At 37.4% G+C, this 25341-nt stretch overlaps 1 protein-coding gene across 1 annotated transcript in view; it reads right to left on the bottom strand.

Annotated features, from left to right (window-relative positions):
• IL1RAPL1 (interleukin 1 receptor accessory protein like 1) overlaps positions 1–25341 on the bottom strand; it is a 4037132-nt gene that overhangs the window by 45100 nt on the left and 3966691 nt on the right. The gene's annotated exons all lie outside the window — the stretch shown is intronic.

The following is a 25341-nucleotide window of genomic DNA, read 5'->3' as shown; positions in this document are numbered from 1 at the left end:
ATCACCACTGCATTCTAGCAGAGATGCTGCATTAGCAAATTGTAACAAAAAATGTAGATGTATGATTCAAAACATAAAAAATAGTTTGATGAGCTGTGGTGATCAGCAGTGATGCTAGGATTTGCTTGCCCTTTAGCCAGTCTCCAAATTTGAAGAAGAGCCATCAGCGGCTTATATACTATCACCTCCACAGCATTCACATGGGTGATAGTAATCATACAGACAAAGATATCATACAGGAGGGGGCTGAGTGAAGCCTTCTTCACATGGGATATAGAGGAATTAGTAGAATTCCCTTCTCAATACAATTGATGGGGACCATCCAGTGCTTCACTGGAGACACATTAGTAGTTTCCTGGGCACTAGCCTCATGAGCACTGCACCAGTTCCTAGATGTGATGTTAATGCATGTGCAATTGTAGCTGTGACTCCTAATGAGAGCAGAGGACAGAATCATCACCATGTAGACATTGAATAACTTAGCCCCATGACTGATGTCCTGGGGCAACTGATTGCACCCACACTGTCATGAGGGCTCTGCCTGCTCTGCATTCACTCCAGTACATTATCGGGAATAGTGTACACTCCATCGACTGTCAGGCAATTCCCATGATTTTGACATCTGACACACATGTGATCTCTGTCAGAATTTTGTGACTGGGTGGACTTTCTACATGGTCATCTTGTTGGTAGGTGCACATATTACCAAACACAACCCATGATGGTAAAGGTATATGACAATATGAGGCAGATCACTCATAGTGTGGTTTGCTGTTGTTCGTTACAGGTGATGCAACATATGACCTGGTGCCATGACTGATGACTTCCATCTATACCCCCAGAGAGAGGAGGAGAGGGTATACAACAGGGCATGAGCACACACACCCAAACACATACACACACAGACACACACAGACACACACACACACACACACACACACACACACACACACACACACACACACACACACACACACACACACACACACACACACACACACACACACACACACACACACACACTCACACACACATAGAATATCATTGATATAACTTTCACTTCTGTATTTCACCTGACAATTGGATGTGGCCTCCACAAGATTTGTGGTACAACATAAACACTAAGGTCTTTCTTCACTTGTTGCACACATACAGCAAGAAAGTGCATGATGGAGATATGTTTAAGGGTGCCTTGTGCAAAGTTGATACCTGACACTCACTTGGGAGGAAAATGAGTAATGTCATGGACATCACTTCACACTGATGAGCAGTGCAGTCACAAATGGGACAATCTAAAGAGATACCACTTTGACATTCTCCGCCACCAGGAAGAAAATACTAAAGAGACACACCATTCTATTATAATAATGATTTTATGCTATGTCATATTATGGTGGGATTTATTATTTAGGTACAGGCTGTTTCTGATGCCTGTGGTTGTATGTACTCATTAATGGTATTTGTGTGTGTGTGTGTGTGTGTGTGTGTGTGTGTGTGTGTGTGTGTGTGTGTGTGTGTGTGTGTGTGTGTGTGTGTGTGTGTGTGTGTTTGTGAGTGAGTGTGTGTGTGTGTGTGTGTGTGTGTGTGTGTGTGTGTGTGTGTGTGTGTGTGTGTGTGTGTGTGCACGTGTCTCTGTGCAGTGAAGAAGTTAGCGAAAAGTCAGCTTTCCTGCCAAAGGAAGTCAACCACATTTTCAGAGTGTGTCAAGATAAGAGGAGTGTACTGCTGCCAGACCTGAATATCAGTGCTTCATCTACTTATCACACCACTGACCAATTCTCCATTTCTGATTAACATCTAACCACTACTTGCTTCTTCAGTGCTATATGGTTTCAAGTGCTTTTGTAACTGTGTTACTGATTTAAGTTGTACCAGTTATTCCTGACATTGCCATCTGCATACCAGCTGTTCTAACCCTGTTGCACCAATGACATTATTTTTTTATCTTGTCTAATACTACAGCGATTTATTGTTCAGTACCTTGTAGTTAGTAGATTGGCACTGAATAGGTGCTCATTGTCCTGTCAGAGTGCCATTTCATAGTGTACTTTTACCACTGTCCTTCACTGAGCCAGTTATTCCTGGAATAGTTTTGGTTTTACAACTCTAATGAAGTTGGGCAATGCTGTACTGAGGCTCTTAACTTTCCAAGTGCATTACTACAGCTGTTATTACTTGGTCATTGCCTATTTATGTTGTTATTGTCAAGTATGTTTTATGTTGTACTGTGCCAACCTGTGACTCATTTCTGCATTTGCCACACTGTGTGATGACACAGTCAGCAGGCACCATTCGTGTGAAGTAGCAATACTAGACTTGCTGCTCTAAAGTGGTTAATGTGAGATAAGGTTGGGGTAAAACTGTATCAAGCTACAAGCAGCTTGCTACAGCAGTGAAGAAGAACATTTTTCTCACTGCTTTGAGTTTAGAGGGTGCCAGTTTGGCCATCTGCAAAAGGCACCAGAAGAGCTAGCAATACCTGTAGTAGTAGCAAATACACTGCTCTGTACTGACCACTCTCTGCAGGGTCATAAAGATTATCTTGTGGATAGGTCTACAGTGGCCTCTTGGGCTATTTATCCTATGGAGGAGTGTATGCTCGTCATTGGGAACTGACACACTGGAATCCTCTTGAGTTAGACAGTGGGAGGTGTGGCAGCTGACAGTGGAAGGTGTGGCAACTGATTAAGACTGAGGTAAACTGGTAGCTTCAGATCTGGATTGGCATTCTGGAGCCCATCTGCATGTGACTAGCAGGGTTACATAACTGCACACACTTGGCCATTAGGGCATCAGTGGAAGAACCTTTCCATGATGTTAGAAAAGAAGTGAATGACTTCAACGAGGAGGTTCCTCACAATGATGGCTTGGCAGGCTGTCATCATTCCATCCTATCCCTAACATTGCTTGCTCTTTCCTTTTGTGCTATACATCCTACCAGTTTGCTGTTCAGTCCTTCCCATTGTCATCTGTCCATCCTCTGTCTCTTTCTGCAAGTGTCCATTTTGAGTCAGTTCCTTGCACGGCAGTCTTTTTTCTGTACTATATGCTGGTGAATATATCCCTGCCGATGATCCTATACATCCTTACCACTCATATTTTCCCTTGATTCCTCCCAAAAAATACTCTCCTTCTCCCACTGCATGCCATCCTTCCCTTCTCATTCTCCCGCTAGGCATTTCTCTGTTTTCTCTTCCACTTTTCCAGCTGTTCTATCACCCTATTTCCTTCCAGTTATAATACAACTGTAGTTAACATTTTTCTGGTCAGACTTTCTATGGCTTCTTAGCTGTGTGTGTTTTGCATATGTGTGGAACTTTCTGCGTACATGAAAGTGCATGATGATGGGCATGCCACTTGCATGCTGATGTTCTTGAGCAATCTGATTTCTCATAATGGCCGTCTACTTGCTTGTGCATTGACTGCTATTTTTACAAATATACAGTATCATTATGCAACATGTGAAGGCCCAAGCAAGAGCAAAAGTTACTCGTACATAAGCACTATTGGGATATGCTGCACAATTCCAGCCATGCTCCATTACAGTGTGGTCAAGTTATCATTTCTTCTGAATGCCCACCATTGCCTTTACTATAGTATACAAGACAAGTATGTGGAGTGCATTAATGAGAAATTACAGGTTGCGTTTGTATGGAATCATTTTACACTTTTAAATCTAAAAAAATAAATCCATTAAAACATTCTTTCCTGTGAATTGGAGCATTTCCATATGAGAAAGGATAATATACTGTTTATACTGAAATATGGTCTCTTGCAGAAACACACCATTATCAGAGACCCATTACTAAGACAGTACAAAAAATTAACTAGTTCAACACTTTTGTGGTGTTTCACTTTACTTCTTTTAATTTTAGCACATATGACTAATAGTAGGACAATCACAAAAATATATGCCTCCTTAATAAAATACATAAAATGACTATTTTTTAATTAAGTTTCTAATATAGCTTTTTTTACCACAGAAATATCATTCTTTTCTTTAGAGCTTAGTCCAGTCACCATAAATTATTTTGATAACATATAGCTGTTATCAAAATAATAAACAAATCAATAAAAGTGTGGAGTAAGAGTTGATTCACCTGACTTTAAGCACAAAAAGTATTGATGATGATAAGACCTATATGTATAAGTCTTTCCCATTGAGTATTTTCTCTTGTTCTCTCTGTTAGCTAATCAGTAATCATTCTTAGCCTGGCCTTTTCTATCTTCCACTTCTTTTTTCACTCCTCATTTCTTTTGATAACTTCCTGGACTTCTGCATTCCATAATCAACTTTCTTTCCATACCATATTTGCAAACCTGGCTTGACCACAGATTGTTCTGTAATCTTTTTCCATGCTGTCTTGAAATGCTGGCATTCTTCTTCTGCTTTGGCTACTTGCCCTTCTTCCTGAGGTGCAATAGCCATGAGTACTTCCTTGAATGTATATACCTTCATTCTCCTCAACTCCCAGGCCTCCATCTTCATCTCTATTTATTTCAAATCCTTCTCTGATCATTGCTTGTAGCTCTAGTCACTAGATAGTGTAAAATGTGTCTCTAGGTGGCAAGGTTAGCCACTCAATATAAAATATGGCTCTAGATGATTCATTTGGGTTGACTAATGTCAGCAAATGGGCATAGGTATTTCCTGTGATAAGTGGGTTGAGGGCCTGGCCTACTCTAACCTACACCAGGGACCCATGCTAATGGTGGGAGGGGTTTATCTGCTCCTATTGGCTGGTGTGTGCCTGCCATAAAACCCAGCAGCCCTGGGTCACTAAGCTACTGACCAACTGGTGTCCAGTTGCCAACCATGGATCACCTGGGATATCTTCATTGAGTAAAAGTTGGAAGTAAAACCAATCAACTTGCCAAACATGAATTAAAATTGTTCCACTCAGTGTAGGTTCACTGACAGGAATGCAGCTTAGAAGTGGATGACATGATGGTAAGGAGGAGGCTGGACATATTTTGTATCCAGAAGACAAAAAGGAAGGGTAGTGCAGTAAAATCTACTTGGCTTGGGATCCAAAGTGTACTGGAGAGACTTCAGAGTTCAGTGAGGGATGTTATCAGAATTAGTAACAGACTCATGGCAATCCACTCAAGCCTGATGCTAGGGCAGTATTCATAATCTCAAACTATGTCCCGCAGCAGGGTTGTGATAGTAAGGAAAACAGTGCATTCAGACAGCAGTTACAGGACCTACTAGATAAAGCAGGAGAACACAAAGTAGTATTAATAAGGAGTGACTTGAATGCACATATCAGTACAGACAGAACAGGATATGAGGACTGCCTGGGTCCACGCAAGAGGGCAACAGGAAAAAAAGAAGGAGAGCCCATTCAAGACTTCTATCTGGCAAATGGCTTGATAGCAGCCAGCACATGGTTCAGAAAGAGAGACAGTCACAAGATCACATACAAGAGTGGCCAACATGCAACACAGGTAGAATTACTTCTCTGGGGTAGAATCAGCAATTGCAAAGTCAACAGCATGTGAAGCAATCACCCCACAGCATAAACCACTGGTTGCCACAATCAGCTGTAAGCAGTGGTCATAGCAGACTCTAAGGTCCACACAGACCAGGTTGAAGACATGGAAGTTGACTGGAGAGAAAGCACAACAGTTCATGCAATTACTAATGGCTCTAGCACTTCCAGAAGAAGAAGAGGAAATAGGTGAAGCTGAAGAAGAATGGCAGCACCTCAAAACAGCATGTATGAGGACAACAGAATAGATATGCCTCCGAGCCACATATAAGATACATAAGGAAAGCTGGTGGTGGAATGCAGAAGCCCAGGATGTCATCAAAAGAAAGAAGGAGTGCAGGAAAAAGTGGGAAGCAGAAAAGACAGACAGGGTAGGAAGGAATAATGGTTGGCTAACAAAGAAGTTAAGAAAGGAGTTGCAATAGCTAAATACAAGGCATCGGATACACTCTACCAGCTTCTGGAAAGTAAGTAAGTAGGTGGCATACAGAAACAAAGCCAGGCTGCAAGGCAAAGGCAGAAAGATAAAGAAGACAGCCAGACACCTGCTTACCAGTCCACAGGACATCAAGGATAGCTGGAAAGAATACTTCCAGCAGCTTCTAAATGATGAAGAAAACAACACAGAAGCTGTACTGTCCTAAACACAGCCTTTGATGAAAGAAGAGGAGGAGCTCATCATAGAATAAGCAAGAACATCACTAAGGAAAATAAAGTCAAGGAAGGCAGCAGGTTCAGATGTGGTCACAGCAGACATCATAAAGATGCTGGGTGAGATAGGGGATAAATAGTTTCCTGAGGGTACTCATAGCAGTGTGGAAAGAAAGGTACATGATGGATTACCAGAGAATAAGCATCCTAGTGGCACTGTTTAAGAACAAAATGGACATTCACAGCTGTGGGCAGTACAGAGATATCAAACTCCTGTCACATTGCATGAAAATTCTGGAGATGGTGGCTAATAAACAAATATGCAGAGTAGTAGAATGTAAGATGGGGTATGAGCAGGTCAGATTCAGATCAGGATGCAGCACACAAACCCAATGTTTGCAGTGAAACAGATAGTTGCGAAGAAGCTAGATATGAGGAAAGAGTTTGACTGGGCATTCCTAGACTTGAAGAAGGCATATGACAAGGTCCCAACAAAGCTGATTTGGGCAATCCTGTGGTGGTTTGAAGCCCAAGAAACATTGGTAGAATTAGTGCAAGCTATGTACAAGAACCCAATGACTCGAGTACAAACAGTGTTTGGTCTCATAGAGGGGTTCCCAGTGGGAGTGGATGCGCACCAGGGTTCAGTTCTGAGGCCACAGCTGTTCATACTGGTTATGGACTACATTAGCAAACAGGCTGGAGGGAAAAGATCAATAGTGTTGCTGCATGCAGATGTTGTGACATTACAGGCCGAGTCTGAGCAAGAACTTCAGAAAAGGGTATAGGCATGGAATGCAAAACTGAAGGCACATGGGATGAAACTGACCACAGATAAGACAGATGTAATGGCAGCAAATGGTGAAGTCTAGAAGAAGATGAGAATTGAGACAGAAGAGAAAATAGTGTACCACGTTAACAGCTTCAAGTGTCCGGAGGGGTGGCTGAGGTGAAGGGAAGTCTGAATGAGAAGGTCAAAGCTAGAATCAAAGGGGCTGCAGCCAAATGACACAGAATGGCAGGGGTAGTATAGGACAGAAAAATGCCAAAGAAGCTGAAATGTTGTACAGCCAGCACTACTGTATAGTAAGGAAACATGGGCCGTAAAGGTGGAGCAGTTGAGGAAATTAGAGGTGATGGAGAAGAATTGGCTGAGATGGGATGTAAGATGCACACTGTGGTACAGAAGAAGCAATTAGGACATAAGAGCAGAAGCCAAAGTAGCTCCAATTGCAGAAAAGGTCAAAGAGAACAGATTACATTGGTTCAAGGACATGTGCTGGAAAGCAGAAGTCAATCTGGTGAAGATGATTTGGGACAAACAGGAAGAAGTTAAGAGGAAAAAGGAAATCAGCAAAGAGGTGGATGGATTCTGTGAGAGAAGACCTGTGTCAGTCAGGCATGAGTGTTGAGGAAGGCAGGAGAGTGGCATTGAATACAAAGAGGTGGATGGATTCTGTGAGAGAAGACCTGTGTCAGTCAGGCATGAGTGTTGAGGAAGGCAGGAGAGTGGCATTGAATACAAAGAGGTGGATGGATTCTGTGAGAGAAGACCTGTGTCAGTCAGGCATGAGTGTTGAGGAAGGCAGGAGAGTGGCATTGAATACAAAGAGGTGGATGGATTCTGTGAGAGAAGACCTGTGTCAGTCAGGCATGAGTGTTGAGGAAGGCAGGAGAGTGGTATTGAATACAAAGAGGTGGATGGATTCTGTGAGAGAAGACCTGTGTCAGTCAGGCATGAGTGTTGAGGAAGGCAGGAGAGTGGCATTGAATACAAAGAGGTGGATGGATTCTGTGAGAGAAGACCTGTGTCAGTCAGGCATGAGTGTTGAGGAAGGCAGGAGAGTGGCATTGAATACAAAGAGGTGGTTGCAGTTGAGAAGACACCTTGACCCCATGCAGAAAATGGGAAAAAAAGGGGGTCGATGTTAATGATGATCTGATCACTGCTTGCAGCAGATTATGGCCTCCAGTTGTTTACACTGTGGGCCTACTGCTTCATTAAGTATGGAATAGAGAGAGATGGTTACAGCTGAGAAGGCACCTTGACCCCATGCAGAAAATGGGAAAAAACTGCTTGGAGCAGATTATGGCCTCCAGTGGTTTACACTGTGGGCATACTGCTTCATTAAGTATGACATTGCAATCTTTGATTTGACATTAATGCATACCTCTCAAACTCTCAGTGCAAGAAATCTGGACAAAAACTGACAAAATGGGAGGGGGGTGAAGACCCAAAAATAGGTACATATTTTAAATATTACTCTTAAAAGCTTAAAGCTGCTACATTAACAAGATTTGTTTTAACATACATTTTTGAAGGATTTGAAGTCTGAAACTCAAATGTATGTCATTATTCAGTGACTTCAATCCTCAGATTATCCCAGTAATTTTTCAGAAAAACATAGATTTTATGAGGAACAGACTAAAATATGAGACAAAATTCTGGACATTCTGCAAAAATCTATACAGTTGAGAGGTTTGCTTTAATGCCCTAGTCTTACTAGGATGAATTCTATTTGAGTTTTGTGAAGGACTCTATTTATGGAGTCTTCTGAATGTTTTGTTATAGTAAACTGTGGGCTGACTACCATTAAGACATTTACCAGGCAGAATTCCAGCACAACCTCTTGTTCTTTATTAATATTGCTCCATCCATGTAAACTTAGGAAATCCTCATATCCTGTTCTGTCTGTCCAGGTATGAGCATTTAAGACACCCATTACCAAGACCAATCTGTTTTGTCCTGCATTATTCTAGAATTATTTCAACTGTTTCCCAAATGTCCTTCATTTCTGTCCATTGTCCCATTCAGGACGTTGAGTTCACGAAGACTGTACTTTTTACATAAGAGTCTGACTGCCATGAGTTTCTCACTGATTGTGATGACATCCTTCATGTCTTCAGAAAACTCTTTCTTACCATGATTTACATATCAATAATATTTAAATATACTAGGTGTTCTTATTTTCACAGGTCATTCATGCATTGCACAGTAGAGACAGTGGAATACAAAGACTGTGTCTGCAAATATATTTATAACAGATTTGTTTAACCTTATAAACAGGGTGTTCATAGATTGGGAGTATAACAACCTAGCGATCACAAGCCTAAAGCACTGTAACTCATCACTGATTGCAAGTACAGAGTGAGCGAAATGATCTTATGCATGCACACACATACACAAAAACACACGCATGCACACACACACACACACACACACACACACACACACACACACACACACACACACACACACACACACACACACACACACACTCTCTCTCTTTCGGGTGCACATACACACATGTACATTTATATCTACATACAAAACAGGAATAATCCACTGCTGAAATAATATGATATAGTTCCTCTTTATGAATGCAGACTCGCAACAGAAGCAGAGTAGACGAGTTTCACTTGTTGGCCTCTTTACTGAAATAAAATACATGTAATCCCAAAATCCCTCTATGCAAACAGGCATAAAATTGTGTGACTGACATTAATGAATCAAAAATATGAACTGAGATTGTATTACAGTGTTTGCTAAATTATTTCTTTAACCGGTGTATTTTCAGATGTCAATACACTGCTGAGTTTGCTTAGGGCTAGCTTCTTTCCTGACTAGGCATTGACCGTGAATATTATTGAACTCCAAAGAATGGTGACTTCTGGAGATTCGCAGATATTTGCAGCTTGTTTCTACAGTGACAGTGATGGTGGCAAAAGTTTCAATGTACACAGCAGTAAAGACACAACTCAACATTACAGCAGGGGTCTCCAGAGAGTGCTGCAATTGGGAATACTATAATACAACAATGAAAGCTTTTTTAAACTTTAACCACAGTTGTGAAGAAATTAAGAACTACAGAATGGCATTTGAAGCTTTTAAACACTTTCATGATTACAGCAATGGAGTCTTGTGATCTCAAGAGTCTATACGGATCCAAGGGTAGTTAATGACAATGATTCTTTAATTGTAAAGGGGCATTCTGTTCAACATGCCACATCTGCTTTAAAGACACCAGTTGTCCAGGGTCCACTTAACTGGGATTGTTATTAAATAATTAGACATAGTACAGCTATTTTGTATTAACCTTCAGAATGCAAAGGTGTATGATCAGTATTTAAAATGCATGGAGCAAATATATAAATTATAAGAACTAAGAAAATGAAAAAGTATAGACAGGACTTGTATGACTACAAAAATAAAATGGCATACACATGAAAAAACATGAACAGAAACATTCTGTTCATTTTGCTATGGAGATAATTTGCACAAAAAAAATAGGATAGTGGGAAAATGAAGATAAATCACACTATAATCTTCGATTCAATTTGTAGCTGTCAAATTCTGCTACAGCATGTGATGCTACTATTATATCTTGTAAAGATACTGAGCCAGTCTTTACATTTGTCTCCAGTGAACAAGCAGCATTCAAGCAATAACATGATTTCTGTTTTATTACACATTTAAGAAAAAAAAACTCAGCAGGAAAAGAAAACACTGACCCTCGTGTATGTTATACACACATATGCCTACCATTACCTGAGCATAACTTTAACCCTTAGCATCAAAAACTTGTACACACACACTAACTGCTACAATGCAGTCTTGCATTTCTTCACATTAATCAAACATTCATCTTATGGTATACTCCTACTTTTGTCCACTATTTAGACTTTTATTTCAGCCATTTCATATCAGACCTACAGTATACTTTGGGAACAGTATACATGCTAGTAAAATCAAACTAGATGCGAACAAGGTTAGAGAAGAAGAAGAGTTGCAAAAGACATCGGGTGACATAGAGCTAAGATAGGACCTCAGCTTCATAAACTACTTCAGCATGTTTATACTAGAAATCATAACGGTGCTTCATCCTTTAACAGATTGGGTAATGAACTAAATATCTTGGTTGTGGCGGCATACTCAAGACTAAGCTTTTACCAAAGTGAAAGAAAGGTTAACTACAGTTTTAGTGCTAGTATAAAATGATGTCTCTGGATCAACAATCATGAGTGCAGTTGCTAATAGTTATAGCCTAAATGCAGCATTACCTAAAATTAATTATTTAGTGTCACTTTCTGTTGGGTATTAGTCTAGAATACTGATGAATGCTGGACTGAAACAGTCATAAACTGAAAAAGAGATGTTTCAAGTGTATCAGCCTGTAAATGATTCTCCACATATCTTTTGGGACTTGTGTGTTTTCATCTAAAAACTGTATAAAAAACATTGTTTCCACTGATCAGCTGTTATGATCTAGAAAATACATGCATGATGAAAACCACAAGTTGTTGCACATGCATTATCCTGAGATATATGTGACCAACCATTTCTAAAGAAGATGCTGCCAACTGTGTACTGAACATAATAATAACTAGAACAATAAATACTAAGACACTAGATAAGCTTAAAAACCTGTAAAAACTGACTGAGAGTTGCAGTCTGATATCTATCATGTGTCTAATAGATGACAACATCTAATACAATCCAAGGGATGCATGCATAAGTGCTATATAGTCAGAGCACATTAATCTGAGTATGGTGGCTTATTATTATATAAAGATAGAGTCATCATACTCTTATCTTAGTCAATATAAATGCAGTGACAAATCCACGTAGTCTAACTGAATGGAATAAAATTGCAAAATGTCAGTGTGGTGGCAAAACAGCAACCAAGACAAAATAAACCTGGTGTCCATGTGTCAGTTCTGCATTGTGCATAAACCATCGGATGAGAGGCACTTCTGTCTACACCCTTACCTCTGTGCATAAACCATCACTATGAGAAACAATTCTGTCTACACTCTTACTTCAAGGTCTATTGTGAAATATAGCTGTTGAGTATGAAGTATGCATTATAGGCAGATGCATCGTAGTATGTTACTACTCACACAGCATAAACATAATTCATTTACAAATCACAACTAGTCAATAAATAATTGCCAGATTCAAAACAATGTTCTCAGGGTATGGAGTCGTTATTGAACTTGGTATAGACAGCATACACAGATTATCTCAAGTGTATTTTAGGAGTTTGTTGTTGTTTTTTTTTTTTCCATAATAAATTTTTATTGATATATATTTTCAAAATACAATAAAATCACACACATAATTCACTACTATTACTGTCAAAACTATATACAATATCTACATGAAATGCTTCCATATAAAAATTGTCATTATTCCAAAAAAAAAAAAAAGACACCAGGGAAGAAAAACAAAGCCGAAACATTTGTAGAAGTACTTTGCGTCCATACATATCATACATGTTTTCAAAACATTGTTTCCTCCACATATACATCCAAACGTTAATATATTCCTAATAACAGTATTATGCTAATATAATGTTAAAAACCTTTTCCCATATTTTCGGATTATTAATATTTTTGTTACTTTGCTTCAGGAGTAATTTATGTGCTAATATATGCTTTATAGCCACAAGCTTGAAATTATCCCATGATGTCTTGTCTGGTTCTAACCAATTTGTAGCTATATATAACTTCATCAGCAAAAAAATATTCATACATATTATAGTTTGTGACCTAGAGAGCTCTCTTGGAAGAACATGTAGAATCATAAATTCCCATGATAATGTTGAACTTTGATAACCCATCTTTTGTAGTTGTGTTCTAAGAGAGTTCCAAAGTTTATATATACACTTGCAGCTCCAGAACATATGAAGAAGATCCACCGTTTGATTTGTGCAATATGGACAAGTTGGAGAATTCCTAGGATTAAATTTATGTAACCTCAGACGAGTATAATAAGCATTATTCCAAATCATCAACTGCGTATACATCAACTTTTGAAAAGAGACCGATTTTATTGTTAAATAAATTGCTTTTAATACCTGATTATCTGCTACTGTCATTTGGTTTACCCAATACCCTGACAACATAATTTTATCCTGGAATTTTTAATCTTTAATTAATTTATTTGTTGTTGTTATAAATTTGACCTCCTGTTGGAGAGCCTGCCACAATTCAGAGCATTTATCCACAATTCCGACTACCGGTTTAAAGTTTTCAAAATGACTCAGAGCAAGTTCTCTGATTTGTCTCATGACAACCACATAACTCTTAGGAAGATTCAATTCCTGCCTAACTTGCGAAGCCGATAAATGAAATTTATTAAAAACATCAATCAGAGTCAAATTAACTATTAATGGGAATTTACTAAGATCAATCAACTGATTATTTAGTTTAAAACTGGGATTCCTATGGAAAGGCTGAAAAACCATCATATATTGCAACAAGTCTACTGATTGGAATAAATTTTGCAAAGATGACACATATGTTTTTAAGTGGTCCATAATCCCATACTTTATCAAACTACTTTTATCCAAAAACGGTAAAGCTTTAGGATTTATGTTCCAATCTAGAATATGCTTGTAATTCAATACCATCCAAGTTGGTATCCACTTTGTACTAATTACCTCGTAATTAGCAATTCTTAAACACCTGTTGGCATTCACAATTAAATAATATACTTCAAAATTCGGTAACTCAAGTCCTCCTCTACTCTTTGGGGTCATTAATTTCTCATACGATATTCTAGTTTTCTTTGGCTCCCAAATAAATTTAGCTAGATCTTTATGAATTTGTTTAAAAACTGTCTTTGTAATTGATACTTGAGCAGACCTAAAGATATACAACATTCATGGTAATATATTCATTTTCACTATTGATACTTTTGCCAATACCGGTAGTCTTAAATTCCTCCATCTGCCACAATCAGCTACTGTTAGTTCCCATACTCATTTAATATTATTACTATAAAAGTCCTTATTATCCGTAGAAGCTAATACCCAAATATTTGATATTTTCTTTACATGATATCTTCCCCACCAGGGACATTAATGAAAAAGGTTTAGGGGTTCTACTAGTTTTCTCCAAATTAATTTTGTAATTAGAGACTTCTGAAAATTCGTTTATAACATTTAATATCTTTTCACTATCAGAAATTGGGGTTGTACAATAAATAATAAGATCATCAGCAAATGCCGACATTACTAATTTATTCATATAAAGTATTGGTGCATTATGATACAAATTTTGCTTAATATATAAAAATAGAGGTTCTAAATAAAGGTTAAACAATAAGGGGGATAAAGGGCAACCCTGCCGTGTACCATTTTTAATCTGTATTCTTTTAGAATAACTCCTATTAATATATAACGTAGAATACGGATTACTATATAATATTTGTAGTATCTGAATAAATTCCTGTGGCATATTGAAATAAGGCAACACATCAAACAAAAAGTTTATATCCACTCTATCAAATGCTTTCTGAGCATCTATTACAAGGGCATAAATATTAGAGTTGTTTTGTTTAGCATACATCATCATATTATGTAGTGTAAGTGTGTTATCACTAGTTTGTCTAGTTGCCATAAATCCAGCCTGTTCCTTAGAAATTAAATGGATCATAATCTTTTTTAATCTACATGCTATAATGGTAGTTAGAATTTTCATATCCACATTTATTAATGCTATTGGCCTGTAATTATCAGGGCTTTGGGGGTCTGAATTAGCTTTATGTATAAAGATTGTTTTTGATGCATTAAGGTGGGGGTCACTAATTTTATTTCTGATTATGTAGTTAAATACATGGGACAATATTTTACCAAAACTATCAGCAAACTCTTTATAAAATTCAACTGTCAAACCATCAGGACCTGGTGACTTATGTACTTTCATATGTTGAATTACATATACTATTTCCTCTGAAGATATAGGTTTAATCAGATCACCTTGCAGACTCTCTTCTAATTTTGGAAAATTAATTTTTTGCAAGAATCTTTTATTCTGTTTATGTATAGACCTATCAATTTGACCCTCATAAACCTTGGTATAGATTTTTTCGAAAATATCAATAATATCCTCAGTTTTAGAATACACTGTGTCATTGCATTGTATTTCCGAAATATGTACAGTTGTTTTCGATTGATTTATAATCCTTGCCAATGCTTTTAACGGTATTTGAACATTATTGGCATATTTCACTTAACACCTATGCTCCTGATGTGTTACTCTACTATTATGCAGCAAGAAGAGATCCCTTTGACATTTCAACATTTCCTTCTCTGTTTCAGCATTAAAATTCTGAATCAGTTCTTTCTCGAGTAGCTTCACTTTTGTTTCTAGTTTTTGAATATCAATGTTTTGCCTCTTCTTATAATATGAGGCTTTTTGCAAAAGAAATCCTCTAATTTGAGATTTAGCTGCTGCCCATTCAATATCAGGAGTATGTTCCTGAAGCTTCATCCTATCTGTTAAATCTTTCAGATATTTTACAATTCCATCTATTATATCCTTTTTATTTAACAGATTTGGATTAAGTGACCAATTGTAACCTCTATGCATTCTTGTATCTTTTAAATCCTTAGAAAACCTTAACGAAATTTTTGAGTGATCCGATAGATATCGAGTATATATAACCACTACTGATTCCAAATTAATTAATGCTTTGGATATCAAGAAAAAATCTATTCCAGACCACATTTTGTGGCATAGTGAATAGAAGGTATACTTAATTGCATTATTAATATTATGTGCATAACAAAAGGGGTCATATAATTGAAAATCTTCCTTGAAGTCATTTAATGCCATCCCGGCCTGCTTATTAAATGCTCTTTGTGGACAAGACCTATACAACTTTGGATTTTGATAGGTAGTCCAATCCCCACTCACAATAAAATAATAACCATCATACTGTGTTAAGATTGGATATAATGATGTTATGAAACTTTGTTGGTCATTACATGGTGCATATATATTCAAAAGTAAAAGAGGTTTATCAAACGCATTATCCGATAAAATAACATAACACCATCGCCCATTTTGATCCACTTTAGAGTCTAAAATCTTGTCTTTGTATTGAGTTTTAATAATAATAGCTACTCCAGCACTGTTTGTCTTACCTTCTGATGCCACTACCGCTCTAATCCAGTTCTTTTTCCTAATATCATCCCACTGATCGTTTAACAAGTGTGTTTCTTGTAAAAATGCAAACAGTGCTTTGTCCTGTAGCAGTATGTGTAGTAACAGCTTCCTCTTCCTCAAGTTCTGGAGCCCTTTAACGTTCCATGAGTCTAATTCCCACATTGACAGGTCTAATTATCCAATAATAGTATAAAAGGGAAATTATCCAATGGATATGTATTAACTGCATACTAAACATAATCTGGAAGCATTTCCTACATCCCGTCCTCAGCCAGTGCCTACCCAATTTACCCCTGGACCAGGACTTATATAGGTCTGATATGTGAAAAAACATGAACAAGGTTAAAAACACAAACATATTTAAAAGCTTCATGTAATAAAACTTAAAACATTTCCTAAACTTACAACCTATATATTCTAAGTTAGCTACTACAAAGTCTAAACTAAACATTCCCTAACAAACACTGCTATTGCTCTACAGCCTATGTTCCAACTATTAATTAAGCAAATCTGTATTGTAAGTTAGTATTACCATTTAAAGAAAAAATTTTAATATCTTAACTAGCTACTTATACTTACCCCAAATACCTCTTTTGTTACAATCATTATTTATATACCACTTTTATTGAGAGAGAGAAAGAAAGAAAAAAAGAAAAAAGAAAACAAAAAAAACAGGCAGAAAAAAATAAATGCATCCCACATTATAATTCTGTACCATACACTGTGCCTGCAACTACCAATTATCAAAGTTGCAATTGCATGCTTTAGTTCCTAACTATACTGACATTAGTTGTCTGATTAACACCACCCAATAACCAGTATTTACCTATTTATATTCATATATATAGTGCTATACCTTGAACCCACTGCAGATATTGTAAAAATATAATTTGGTTCAAAACTATAAGCATAAGGAAAAGGAAACAGGAAAAACAGATGTTATTATATGCTTTATGTACATATTCTAATGTTATTTACTTGTTAAAAAAAACATTAACACAATATGTCAGTTCTTTTCAGCTTCTCAAATCAGGAAACCATCAGTAATACTTGCGACGGGGGACCGCTTTCGCAGCAGGACCACAGGAAGTGGTGCATCGAAATCCACACTCTCAGCTGCATTCAAGGGATTTCCTGTTTACCACTCAATGAAAAAAGTTCGTAGAGGTCATAAAAGTTCGGAAAACGGCCAGCAGACCCTCGGATTATCACAAACAGTTTTATTGCTTTTACAGAGGCCTAAACGACTTAAGCTGGGAACAAAGGATTACCTAAGCCTCGAAGTATAGTAGATACTGGATCTGACCTCAGGAGCATGCCAGTCTCAACGGAAGTTTCTTTCAGCCCTCTGATGCAGGTAAAACTTTAAAAACCTTCAGGAAACACTCCCTCTGCCTTGTTTTTAGTAGAAACAGAGTATTTAATCCCATCCAACATAAATGTAAGCACATTAGGATATTTCATCTGGAATTTAATTTGCTTGTCAATCAGAAATTTACAGTATGCAGATAAAGACTGCCTAGCTTGCCTTACTTGCAGTGGTAAATCCTGAGCCAGAGATATTTTATTATTTTTCCACATAACAAAGCCACCATTCTTTTTTGCAGTAAAAAGTATTTTGCCAACATCTTGAAAGTTCAATATCTTAGCATATACAGGTCTATGCATATTAGAAGCTTGTACCTCTCTCAGTACTCTGTGTGCCCTTTCAATAACAATTTGTTTCACTCCATCAGCATCATTTAACAAAACTTCAAGTATTTGTGTTATAGTTGGTATTAGCTCTGCATACTGAATGTTTTCAGGGATCCCTCTAATAATAATATTATTTCTCCTAGACCTTGCTTCTAAATCAGTAAGTTTGCTTTGCATGGCTTGTAACTCCACATCATGTACCTTTGTTTTCTTCTCCAGCAAGACTATTTTGTCCTCGGTTTCTGAAATTCTAGCCTCTGTTTTGTCCATTCTCTGCAGCAACTGATTACATGAAACTCCAAAAGTTTGTATTTGAGTAAAAAGAATGAAAGTAATCCCAGTGTCCAACAACTATAACACAAAAACGCCACCGGATGGTAGCAGAAACACACCAGGAATCTGGAAACTGTGCTAGAGACAAAGTTCATTTATTTGTTACACACAATAATAAGGTTGAGTGCTTTCTTCAGAATACAACTGACTTCATCAGAACACTTACTGCTATAAACCATTGACTTAAATACATACTACCCCACAGAAAAAAACGCCTTTTCCATCAATTAATCAATTAAATCGTTGATATTTAAAAAGATAAAACACTGTCTTATGTACAAATAAATCCTGTAAAACACTTCACATAAAATTACTAAAACCATACATGTTGAACAAATCTATGAACATATATGCCCTACATGCAAATGCAATAAAAAATAAAAAAAATGTAGAAAAGAGCTTCATATAACAACAAACATAGAATGTATTAGTCTCCTATTCAATGCTACATGTCATACATTATGGCCATTCTAACAATATCTGCTACATATAATATAACCATCTTGAAATAAGTGTAATAAATGACATCATTACAGTTGTAATACTATGGCCTTATACACTTAACCTAGGTCACTGTGTAAACCTTGTAATTCATAAAAAACATTCTAATATTTATGAAATCAATATTAATGTATCACGAAATATATCTAAATATACTACCAAAGCTGTGTGGAATAAACTGTAACAAATTATTCTAAACTCTAATAAGGGGCTTGGTTGGAATCATCTCGTTTAGGCCTGATGGAAAAGGCGTTTTTTTCTGTGGGGTAGTATGTATTTAAGTCAATGGTTTATAGCAGTAAGTGTTCTGATGAAGTCAGTTGTATTCTGAAGAAAGTGCTCAACCTTATTATTGTGTGTAACAAATAAATGAACTTTGTCTCTAGCACAGTTTCCAGATTCCTGGTGTGTTTCTGCTACCATCCGGTGGCGTTTTTGTGTTATAGTTGTTGGACACTGGGATTACTTTCATTCTTTTTAGTCATTCTCCATGGATTCTATGCAGGAGACTTTGAATTTATCTACTTCCATCACCCGTGAGGAGATCGATAAAATCCACTCAGAAATGGCAATTATCAAGGGTGAAATCACCCTTCTTGTGGAATTGCTTACTCCGCCTGCTATCGTGCAAACAAACTGTGTGCAACCTAGCTTTATTGTGCCGACGACAGTCCGTTCCTCTATTGGTCATGGCAGCGACGAGGACATCCCGAATGAGCAGAGGAGATTTTCTTCTCCGTTCACGTCGAAATGCACGCCGAGGAAGGAATCAAATGATCAAATGCTTGGACATAGAAGCATCATTAACACTTCTACAATGATCGGTAATCCCGACGAGGATATATACTTGATTTCGGGCGTGAAGCCCAAATGGCAACCTCCTGTTTGGACCTATGCCGTTGAAGAGAAGAACAGTGCGGCTTATAGTAAACACACTAAAGGTACTGGTTTACAGTCTTCTTTACAGGGAGGTTTAGAGAAAGGCCATGGGTATAACTTGGATATATTCATGAAAATGCCTTTAGACTTCAAAGACATTCATGATTTCAGGTCCGTTAATCAACATGAAGGAGGTGAAGGCGATCATCCTTCACTAAAGGAACTTATCTACACCTTTGGTAACAAGTTAAGTAAAGTTAAAAACATTCAAGTGGATAATATGTATCTCCACAAATGTTTGGATAGTGGCGTAATTCCCATGGGTCTGCGTTTCTTCAAAGAACCCTTGGGGGTCGATATGAATGCTGATAATATTAAAATGTGTAATGAAATGTTTAATGGATTTGGTAAAACGTTTGTTATTTATTATTGATTGCAACGATTCTAAACTGAGTAGTTTATTAAATGAGGTTGAACAGATTGACAAACTAATACAGAATGACATGCTTTTTGCACATTGGGAGAAATTATATTTTAAGCAGTATGAATATGCTGAGAGTATGTACAAGAAGACATATGAAAGGAAGTGCAAGAAACTGCAGAGGGACATTATACAATACAAAAAAGGGACCGCCTATAGGTGGAAAATAAAAAATGATAGAAAATACAAAGTAGTTACATCTGATAGGAAATATTCTAATTATTATGGGGATGGTAATAACAACCAAGTTGATGAGGAATGTTTTTAGACGAAGAGAGAGATTATTACAATTGGAAAACTGTACAACGAAAGGGGAAAGGGAGGAATGGCTGGAGGGGTTGCAGGTACCATCAATAGCTGACCCCAAATGTTTCAACAGGTCTATCCCCCAGGCAGACAAAGACAGTCAGTTTGGCAGTATTGTACACAACGATTACAACCTAAAACAAAATAGTGATGGGATACTGCACGTCAGCGGTGAATTGAAAATTTATAACTATAGTGCACATCAAGTTCAGCCAGAATTTTTCTCGATATTTTCCAAGGATATGAAGTTTATACCTGATAATAACTTGGACACAACTGACACCCTAGTGGAATTCAAGTTATTTTTGAGAAAATTGAATCTAGGGATTTTTTTTAACAAAAACAGTATCAATTATTCACAAGGAAGTGAGTTAAAGAAAAGAAGTGTCTTTACACCCCCTATGTCATCTACCTTAGCATCTTTTGAAAATGTGGTAAATGCTCAGATATATGCTTTACACAATAAATATCGATATAAAAAACGAAGTCACCAATTTAGTAGTAAGGTTATGGAGGTGGTCGAATCCTTATGCGAAAAAAACATCAGAATTATGTCAGCAGATAAGGGTGGGGGCATAGTGTTGTATGATCAGGAGAAATATACTAACAAGATATTTGAATTATTGAACAACTCGACACAGTATGTAGCATCATCTTTGAACAAGGTCAATATTGCCCATGGACGCATTGACTCCTATTTAGAGGAATTCATCTTAGAAAATAGGATAAATGAAGACCTATATAAATTTTTAAAGGTCGAGTTTCCTATACTTGCTACTATTACTGGTATCCCCAAAGTCCACAAGAATGTTCACGACCCTCCATTTAGACCTATAATTTCAGGCAATGCAAGTAAAGCTTTCCCCTTTGGCCGAGTAGTTCATCACAAACTGAAGCATATGTACAACAGAGTTGAGCACATTATGAAAGATTCATGGGAATTCCTGGGCATTTTCAAGCAGGATATGTGGAGCCCCAACCTTATATTTGTCACCATTGATGTCCAGGACTTATTCTCATGCATTCCCAAAGAAGAGGGCCTGAATAGGTTTAGTAACAGTATTACTAGACTTAGTGGTTTGGGGCAGGATGACATATCCTTAATTATGGAATTCATGGACATCGTCCTCGACCATAATTATATTTATTTCGAGGGGGAGTATTACAAACAAAAAGTTGGCGTAGCTATGGGAACAGCTTGTGCTCCCACATACGCCAACTTGGTTCTGCTTGACTGGGAAATGGAATTTATTCTAAATTCTAACTGGATGACGCAAATTAAAAGATACGTCCGATACTTGGACGATATCTTTATTTTGTGGGAGGGCTGTGAACAAGAATTATCTTTATTCATGCAATATATCAATAATACCACTGAATATCTGAAATTTACCCATCAACATGACAACATTGGTATTAATTACCTGGATGTCTATGTATATAGTCAGGGAGAAGCATTCCAGTCTCGTATTTATAGAAAAGATACGTTTAGTAATGGGTATCTGCACTTTGATAGTGCACATTCTTATAGTACTAAAAGGGGTATCATAAGGGGGCAGTGTATCCGCGCTGCAAGGATGACTTCTGATAGAGATCATATGCTCCGTGAAATGTCATACATTGGACATCTTTTTGCAGACAAAGGATACCCCCAAGCTATGATTAAGGACATCACTTCATATGTAGCAAACGAATGGGGAAACAAGTATAAACCCCTGTTGGGAACAGGGGTCAAGACTAATCAGTATAGTAATGACAATAATAGTAATAAAGGTAGTAGTGTCTTAGGCATTGAATATTCTAGGGCGTGTATAATTAAATATGGTAGGCATATCAGAGAAGTCAAAAATACAATTATTTCTAACTGGAATATTCTGACAAGTGACCCGTCAATTAAAGAGAGAATACCAGACAGACCACACTTTGTACATTAGACAGGGAATAACTTGAAGAGAATTATTGAGATCAAATCTAGTTACTACAAGGGAAAGAGAATACAAAAAACAGGTACAAAAAAATGTGGTCAATGTAATTTTTGTAAGTATATTTTGGATGTACCTAACATTGTGCTAAACAACAGCATAAAAAGTAAGGTCAAGTTCTGTCATGGCAATTGTCTGACTAAACATATAGTATATTTGGGTGTTTGTCAAACGTGTATGAGTTATTATGTGGGAAAGACAGACCGCTGTCTTAAAAATAGGATTAATGACCATACATATTGTATGAGGAAATGTGATATAAATAATGCCTTGTCAAGGCATTTAATTAAAAATCCACAATGTAATGGTTTCAAATTTGCAATTTTGGAGGTGGTCATGCCGAATCCCCGGGGGGGCAACATAAAGGCAGTTGTGGGGGAAAGGGAGATCAGATGGCAGATCAGGCTAGATGCATCTACATCCCCAGGCCTAAACGAGATGATTCCAACCAAGCCCCTTATTAGAGTTTAGAATAATTTGTTACAGTTTATTCCACACAGCTTTGGTAGTATATTTAGATATATTTCGTGATACATTAATATTGATTTCATAAATATTAGAATGTTTTTTATGAATTACAAGGTTTACACAGTGACCTAGGTTAAGTGTATAAGGTCATAGTATTACAACTGTAATGATGTCATTTATTACAGTTATTTCAAGATGGTTATATTATACATAGCAGATATTGTTAGAATGGCCATAATGTATGACATGTAGCATTGAATAGGAGACTAATACATTATATGTTTGTTGTTATATGACGCTCTTTTCTACAATTTTTTTATTTTTTATTGCATTTGCATGTAGGGCATATATGTTCATAGATTTGTTCAACATGTATGGTTTTAGTAATTTTATGTGAAGTGTTTTACAGGATTTATTTGTACATAAGACAGTGTTTTATCTTTTTAAATATCAACGATTTAATTGATTAATTGATGGAAAAGGCGTTTTTTTCTGTGGGGTAGTATGTATTTAAGTCAATGGTTTATAGCAGTAAGTGTTCTGATGAAGTCAGTTGTATTCTGAAGAAAGCGCTCAACCTTATTATTGTGTGTAACAAATAAATGAACTTTGTCTCTAGCACAGTTTCCAGATTCCTGGTGTGTTTCTGCTACCATCCGGTGGCGTTTTTGTATTTGAGTAGTCAGATCCTTTAAAGATTCTTGTATAGGCAATAAAGCATGTTTGATATCGTCCATGTTCAGTGGCTGATCAGTTTTAGATCTAGTCTCTGGTTTCTGTTGTTCCTGCTGTTTAGTGATTCTTTGTTTTTTCGCACTCCCATCCTTTACTGGTGACTGTAATTCCGACAGCTTTGTTTTGGTAGTAGTTGTTTCCATGCTTTTTCCTTCTTGTGACATTTTCCTTTCCCCAAGCTGACAGGTAAAATGAAGAATGCAGACAGTCCTTTGTTTATTTCTCTCTTCAGAGCTAGCTAATCACTTGGAATCCTGATAGATAAAGACTTTTTTTTCCACTTTTTTTCCTGGTTATAGATTAATTAAGTGTAGCTGCATCTTTTTTGACTTTAATTTGATGTTCAAACCTCTTGGTATCGACTCAGGTTACAGATTTTTCTCAGGTTTATTGAGGAGCTGCAGGTCAGCAGTGTTTACAGAATGGCAGCCATCTTTGAATGTTGTTGTTGTTTTTTACTTGTTACAGACAATGCTACACAGGTTATGTTAAGTGCATTTCAACAGTTTGTTGCTGACAATTGTTTTATCTATACTACATGATTATCCACAGTAAGATGATGAGGCTATGAGAGTACTGTAAGCTGCCAACAGTACACTAAGAAAAATAAATCCTTACAGAGCTTTCATGGCATATCAGTTTACTCCACATAGTGCCGCTGGAGTGAGCCTTTCATAGCTAATGCTACACCACACAGTGCCACTGAAGTGAGCCCTTGACAGCTAATGCTACTCCACACAGTGCCACTGAAGTAAGCCCTTGCCAGCTGATGCTACTCCATGCAGTGTCACTGGAGTGAGCCCTTCCCAGCTAATGCTACTCCATGCAGTGTCACTGGATACAGCCCTTCACAGCTAATGCTACTCCATGCAATGTCACTGGAGTGAGCCCTTCCCAGCTAATGCTTGGAATACAAATATTAGCTGACATGCCAATGCTAGAGTCAAAACTTTAGGCTAAAGTAATTCTCAACAACATAGTCAGATAAATGACCAAAGGGCTAAAACTTCATACAAAACATTTTGGGACTGAAGTTGTTCTGTAGATCTACTTGAGGAGCTGCAGGTCAGCAGTGTTTACAGAATGGCAGCCATCTTTGAATGTTGTTGTTGTTTTTTACTTGTTACAGACAATGCTACACAGGTTATGGTTGACCCAACTAGCCCTGATTAGTGACAGTCTTAACAATTTGGATTTATCTACTCCTTCTTCGCCTTCTTACTGATAGTTTCTTCAGTTTAACAGTCCACCGCATTTACTCCTGCTAGGGGCTGTAACCTCTAACGCTGAACTACTGTTTTTTACAAACTCTATCTCTTTCCCGCCCTCTACCTGAACTGTGTGTATCTGTGCACTGGCCTTACACGCATAGATTAGACTGGGGTTTCTCTTCCCCTTCAGGTACCTACCCTCATCCTTTATTCAAGGATAACTGTTTGGAACTGGATGCTCCCCTCTGTTTCCCTATGCTTTCAATTTGCTAATTAATGCATTTGTGGTAATATCTTCTCTGGTGCAGTATATGATTTAGCTGGTAGTAGCCTTTTGTAAGAGTGTGCTTATTGTACTATGTGCTGTGCCTAACATTTAACTACTGTTGTGAAATTCTCTCAACCCAGCCTGTTTGTTACTGCCTTTTCAATGTCAAATTATTCCAATTTATTTACTAGAACAACCTGTGATTTCTGCACTGTCTGAAATACATTGTGTTGCAATTAGGTTTTCTAACATTATTTAATTATCTCAACTTCTCTCCTCCTATATTAGCTACCCCCTGGATATACCCTGTGTTTTTGCCTGGGTGGAACCCCTCCGCTAATTTCTGCTACTGTATTGTTTGCCAACTACCCTTGGAACT

The sequence above is a fragment of the Protopterus annectens genome, chromosome 5.part0, assembly GCF_019279795.1.
Source record: "Protopterus annectens isolate FY-2018-M chromosome 5.part0, PAN1.0, whole genome shotgun sequence".
Taxonomy (NCBI): domain Eukaryota; kingdom Metazoa; phylum Chordata; order Ceratodontiformes; family Protopteridae; genus Protopterus; species Protopterus annectens.
Note: the sequence above shows the minus strand (reverse complement) of the source record. Positions and strands in the feature narration are given on the sequence as shown.